Raw genomic sequence first — 6,454 nt, forward strand, 5'->3', positions numbered from 1 at the left:
GGGCAGAGGCACTGGCTTGGAGCGGACCTCCTGGGTGGCCGCTCAGGCTCTGAACCCCAGCTCTTCTCCTTGGCACAGGGAAGCTCTGACGCCCCGTCAGGCCGGGCAGCCTCCGAAACGGGGCCCTGCTGCCTCCTTCTCCGGCTCTGCCTGGGGGCATCGGGGCAGCTCCTCCGGCCTCCTGCCGCCCTCCGGGAGCTGGCAGGGCGGCAGGGAGGGGCCGGGCCTGGGTCCTGCCCGGTGCCAGCACGGCCAGGCAGGCCTCACCTGGTGGCGAGGGACAGGAGCCAGCCTGGCCGAGACGGTGCGCGACGGGGCGCTCGCGGAGAGGCTCGCCGCCCCTCTCTGCCCCTCTCCTTTCAGGCTGGTTTTTCCACGGGGCCCAGGGCACGGCCGCCGGCAGCGCCCGTGTGCCAGCTCAGTGGGGCCCGGTCAGCGTGCCAACAGCAAGAGGCCCTGTCCCCGCCAGCCCCGCGCAGGGGGGCTCGGGTGCCCAAGTGCTGCCCGGCGGTCTGGAAGGCTGGAGGCCCGCCCCAAGGCCGCACTTCCTCCGCGTGGGCAGCGATCTGGGCCCGCCAGGCCCCGTGGCGCCGTCCCAGTCTCGTGCTGCGGCTCTCTCGAGCTGCGTGTTGTTTCCTCTTCCAAAGGCGTTGGGGCTCTGGATGAGGGCCACGCGGAGGCAGCTTGGCCTCGCTTAGCAGGGCCTTCACAGGCCTAAAACGAGCCCGCACCTCCATGCCTGACCTTCCGGGGGTCCTATTGACAAACGGGCTCACACCCCCAAGGTCCCCAGCAGGCCTCAGGGTCGGCGGGCTGGGGCTCCCACCGGCTCTCGCCCCCACTGGGGGAGGGCTGCCCGCGGGGCCGCCCCGGGCTGGACGAGCTCCCGGCTGTGTGGCCGCTCCGACGGGGAGGCCCGGAGACGTGGCGCTCAGGGCGGGAAAGCGGGCATTCCCTCTGTGCAGGTGGCTTGGGCGTGGCCAGGGCACACCTGTGGGGCCTCACCTGGACTGCACACCTGCCGGGCCCGCCTCCTGCCTCTAGAGCAGGCCTGCCCGGGGCTCCGGCCGCCTGGACCGCCCGGGCAGGTCTCCAGACCGTCGCGCCTCCCCAGGAGCTCAGCTCGGGTCCCCGGGCAGGCCGGGCTCTCAGCGCCGGGCGGGCCTCCCTGCCCAGCGGGCTCGCGCTCCAGGCCCCGAAACAGAAACTGCTCATCGGAAACCACGCGCGGGCCGGGGCCGCGTTTCAGGTAGTGAAAACGCCTGCGGCCCCAAGCCTCGGCTGGTGCAAACCAAAACGGCCGCGCTCCTGCCAGCCTCCTCCGGATAATTCCGTCACGGTCCTCTGGATTTGGGAAAGGCGGCTCCGAGTTCTTGGAAGGGCTGCAGGGGGCTGGAAAGGGACTTCTCGGGGCCACTCCAGTCACCTGGCTCACCCGGGCCCCAGCACGCCCCTCGCCCCGGCCCACCAGGGATTGCACACTCTCACACTCACACGTGCACACTCACACTCACACGTGCACACTCACACACCCGCACACACTTGGATGGCCGTGTTTGTGGCTCCGTCTGTGGACAGAGGCAGAAGGGACAGGCTGGCAGTGGTGAAGCCCCAGGCCCAGCCCTGAGGCTGCAGGCTCGGAGGGGAGTGGCGCAGAGGACGGGAGGCCGTGGGGCGGGGGGCAGGGGCTGCCTGGGCCCCCAGCCCCACCTCGCCGGGAGCCCCACAAGCCGCCCTCTCTGAGGCCCCCACTGCGGGTGGGTTGGGTGAGATGCTTTTCTGGGCTCAAGGCGGGCGTGAAGGTGGCATTTCCAGTGTGGGCGCTGCCCCGTCCCCCAAAGCGTCCAGCTTTCCCAGGGCCCTGGAAAGTCACAGGGTGGGGTGAGTTGGGCCGGGTGTGTGGGGAGCCCATCTAAGGACAGGTGCCAGCAGGGGAGGTGCTGTCACACCAGTGGGTTTGGGAACCTCCTGCAAAGGGGGTGACAGGCCGGGTGAGGCAGGGCCCGGGGGATGGGGGGAGGGGGCGGGGCCCCGGCGGAGCCTCAGACCCTCACCTGTGAAATGGGGTGCTGCGTTGGGGGGGGTGTGGCAGGACCAACAGGAGAACGTGTGCAGTGCTCCCAGCTCTGCACCCAGCGCCCAGCCACGGCCCCCGCACACCCCTCCAGGCTCTGCCGAGGGAGGCGCGGCTGGGTCCCAGGGCCGGGGGGGAGGCCGGGCGAGGGGAGGCCACCCCCGAGCTCCGAGGCCGCAGGCGGTGGCCCAGAGCGGCAGAGGTACCATGGGACGTGCTGAGGCCCCCCCAGCTCCCGGCGGGCGCAGAGATCCTCGGGCGTCACCACGTGGCCGCCTCCCCGGGTCCCCCGTCTGCGTGTCCACGTTTCCCGTCAAAGGACCCCAGTCCTGTCGGTCTTAGCTCATTCCACCCTTGGCCCAGAAAGGGGCGCGTCCTGAGGCAGCGGGGGCTGGGACGCCCGGGCGCTCGAGTCGACCACCCCCGGCAGGCCCCCTGCTCATTCACCGCCTCCGCAGCCCCTCGCGGGTCCGCCGCACTGTCCCGCCGTCTGGCAGCTGGCGTCCTTCCCACCGGGCAGGGGCCCTGTCTCACGGGAGGGGCACTTGTAGAGGCTGGGGCCCCCAAGCTGGGAGCAAGGGGCCAGGCCAGTTCTTAGTTTGGGGGCCCCAGGCCTGCCCCCCAGTGCCCGTGGTCAGAGGGCGCACCGCGGTGCCGTGGCCGGGAGAAGAGGCGGCAGGTGAAGGAGGGCTTCCTGGAGGAGGTGGCATAGCTAGCAAGGAAGCATTGTCAGAGTCACCCGGAGGCCGAGGGGGTGGGGGGGTGCAGGGGTGCAGCGCCCCAGCCCCCAGTAACCTCAGGGAGTCTCTGGGGAGCCTGGGGCCCCGACTTCCCCTTCCCGCCCATTTACCGGTAGTTGTCTATTTTCACTCGTGTTGATTTCCAGCCCGGGGCCAAGGCAGTTCTCACAGCTGGCCCCTTCCCCTCTGCCTGCACCGCAGCCGCCGCCAGACCGCGGCTTCCTGCCTTCCATCACATGCAGGAGGGCCAGACCGAGCCCTGAGGACAGACAGACAGAGGGCGGCCTCCCGCCCGGGGGTCTCCAACCCAGCAGCCGGCCAGGGACGGAGGCCGGAGCCACGCCGTGGCCGACAAGTTCCCGAGGCTCTTCCTCCGTGGCTCTTTCCAGAACCTTCCTTACGCGAGGCCCTTCGGGGGCAGGGAGTTCTGGGAAGGCCTCCCTATGTGCGGCCAGGCCCCTGGGCGGCCGTCGGCTCCCGGGGCTGGGACTGTCTTGCGTTTCCTCTTTGAGGCCGCACGCCTCCTGCTGTGACCTTTCCTTCTAGGCCTGGCTCTGCCCGGCTCCGGCACGGTTTCCTGGGACAGGCGCTGGGAAGGGTTTGCGGCGGCCTCGTTGCTTCAGACGCAACGGAGCTCCAGGAACGAACTTGACGTGGAGCCTTCTCTCTGATTTGACCCTGAGGTCCACGCGCGCCGTCGGGGCGGCGTCTCCGGGCTTGGCTCTCTCACCCTTGTTCTCCGTAGTTTCTTGCTGTGTGTTCTGTCGGCTTTTGGACTTAAACGACGGTGTTGTGTGTTTTGGGGGGATTTTTTATTCTTTTACTCAATATCAGGTTTGGGAATCGCCGCTGGTTGACGCAGGGGCCTCCGCAGAGAGCCAGGATTTATCTGCGCCTCTGACTGTGTCCCCAGGCCGGGTGCTGGCGACGGATGTTCTCAGAGCTCGTTTCCTCCACCCACTGTGTGCCCGCATGCTGTAGGTGCTCAATAAATGCTGTCGGCCGGAACCGATTTTTTTGGTTACAGAAGTGGGAAGTATGATTTTTGGTTTGCAGGGGGCAGAAACAGCATCAGCCCAGCGGTTTCAAGGCTGGTTGCACATCCAGGTCATTACGAGAGACGGCTGCCTGCGCCCCAGCCCCAGAGACGGCAAACCGGGGCCCGGGCGGGGCCTGGCCGCGGGGATGTCCAGTCGTTCCGGGTGATTCTTACCTGCGGCCAGGGCCAAGAGCCACCGCGCCGCCCCGGATCCCGTGAGATGCTGAGCTCAGAGGCTGTACTGTCTGTTCACGAGCCGGGCGGCGGAGACCCCGCTGTCTCCACGTGAACTGGATGGGAGAGGCCGCGCCGTCCATGTGATAACCGGGTGGCAGAGGCTGCGCCTCCCCCCCACCGCCCCGTGAACCAGGAAGTGGAGGCCGCGACGTCCAGGTGTGAACCAGAAGGCGGAGGCTGTGCAGTTGTTTTAGTTTCCTAAGCTACATCGAGCAAATACCACGGCATGGGGTGGGTCAGACAACAGGAATTCACCTGCTTTCTTTCGGTTTTGCGCTCCGGAAGTGTCCCAAGTACGACCCCGTGGGGCAATGTTTGCTCCCCAAAGCCGGGCAGCCGCCAGCCTTGCCCCCAGGGCGGCGTGTGCGGCCTCGCCCTCCTCTTCCTGGCTTAGCTGCTTTCAGCGTCTTGCCTCCCGGGCTCGCTCTCTGTCTGTCTGTCTTCCTCCTCTTAATAAAGGACCCTGGTAGCACCAGGAGGACCCACCCCGACGCGGCCGGGCCCCACCTGAAGGGAAGCAGCCTCACCAGAAGGTCCTCCTGTCGACGGATCGCCCCAGAGGAAAGGGCTGACTTAAGAACGTGCCTCTCTGGGGTACGCGCAGCTTCCGAACACCAGGGCCGCCTCCACGCGCATCTGGGGAGCCAGAGGCTCAGCGGCCGTGCGTTCCCCAGCCCACGACCGCCTCTTGGCTTTTTTCAGCTTTTAGCAAGTGGGGTTATGGCTCGTTGCAAAGGGCAGGAGTGGATGCCTGGCAGGCACCGGGCCTTGTGACACTGCAGCCTCCGTGGGCACGGGTCATCGAGACGTGCCCCCTTGTCTGCCGCACTTCCGTGCCGTAACTGATCTCCTTGGATGACGAGGACCCACCGAGCCTGGGCACCCCGCCCGTCATGGCTGCTTTCTGCTTACCTTACAATCCCCCTCTTTTCACACCATAGGAACGTGAAGAAAGAGGCTCAGATTCAAACAACCACACGCACGTTTTGTTGCTCCGCGCACACGTTCAGCCTGCCGAAGTCTCCCTTTAGATGCCCAGGGGCCTGCCAAGGTCACCCTGTCCCAGCCCCGCACGGCCCTCTGCACCTGGCCTGCCGCCCACCCCGTCTGGCCCTCCCTGCGCCTTCTCCGGTAAGCGAGGGCCTGCTCTGCGCTGGGTGCCGCGCGGTCCCTGCCCTCGGGGACCCTCCACCAGGGGAGGTCACGCCAGCACGCCCGGGAGTGCGCGCGGCCGGCACTGGGGCCAGCCGCAGCCATGGGGCCCACAGGAGAAACCGGGGCCCCCTGCGCCCGCCTCCTCCCCCGCCCTGCTGACCCTCGCCTGCGTGCTGCTCGCTCTGCCCTCCTCCCTCTGCGGCCCCCACTGCCCGAGCCAGACCCCACCCTCCCTGGTCTGACGGTCGCAGTGTTCACACTCGCTTTTCAGCCGCGTCGACTCTCTCAAATGCCACCCCGGCCCCACCTCTCACCCGGCCAAAGTCCTCAGCGGCTGTCCAAGCTCTCCGGATCTGGCCCCTGCCCCTTCTCCTCCCCCAAGAAGGCAGAGAGTCCCTACCATGCAGTGGGCACTGCTCCAGGCGCACGGGGTAGCAGTTAGAGGCAGACAAGCTCCTCTGCCCAGCGCTGGTGCCCCCGGGCGTTTCCTGGGCCTCTGTACACACCCTGCTGTTCCTTTGCCAATGCTGTTCCCACTGCTGCTGCCTGGCCTGCCTGGCTCTCTGTGCCTTTCCTCCCCTGGAAAGCCCTTCCTGGTTCATCACTGGAGCCCCTGGCTGGGTCGGAAAGCACCCCGTGCTCCTCCCTGCTCCCCCTCCTTCCCCGTGGGCCACAGCGTGGGGCGTGGTCGCCCCGTGCTGTATTTGTGGCCTATCCTTCTGTGTTCTCAGTGTGTGGCGGGCCCAGGCAGCGAGTAGATGCTCAATAAAGTTCCACAGAGAAGGGAGGAAATCGATGCTGGAAGTTGATGTAGGCTGGGGGTGGGGGGCTGGTCGTCTCGTCATAGATAACCTCCTGAGCTGTGCATTTGGGACAGTGAGAACTGCAGCCCTGCCCCTGGGAGCCATGACAACAACTCCAGTCCTGGAGAACGTTTAGCCACGCAAACTCCATAAACTTCAAATATTCAGGGAAAATGCAAACCAAATGTGCTAAAAGCTTATCTAGAATGGATGAAGTGCATGCTGAAAGCCTACCTAGGAGGTGGAAGATACAAGCTAATTCAAGCCTACTGAGCGCTGAAACAAAGAACCAGTTGGCCCTTCCTCTCTGTATAAAAGGAACTCAAGAATCTTGTTCGGGGCTCGGATTTTGAATGAGAAGCTCCGAGCCCAGCCGTCATAAATAAATTCTTTTTCCTTCCCAAAA

At 66.3% G+C, this 6,454-nt stretch overlaps 1 long non-coding RNA gene across 1 annotated transcript; it reads left to right on the plus strand.

The window, feature by feature from the left end:
* The first annotated feature begins 3,383 nt into the window (after positions 1-3,383).
* Positions 3,384-6,454, plus strand: LOC139436439 (uncharacterized). The gene is made up of 2 exons (XR_011645718.1): positions 3,384-4,684; positions 5,032-6,454. It is a non-coding gene; the product is annotated as an uncharacterized lncRNA (long non-coding RNA).

This window comes from Dasypus novemcinctus, chromosome 14 (genome assembly GCF_030445035.2).
Source record: "Dasypus novemcinctus isolate mDasNov1 chromosome 14, mDasNov1.1.hap2, whole genome shotgun sequence".
Taxonomy (NCBI): Eukaryota; Metazoa; Chordata; class Mammalia; order Cingulata; family Dasypodidae; genus Dasypus; species Dasypus novemcinctus.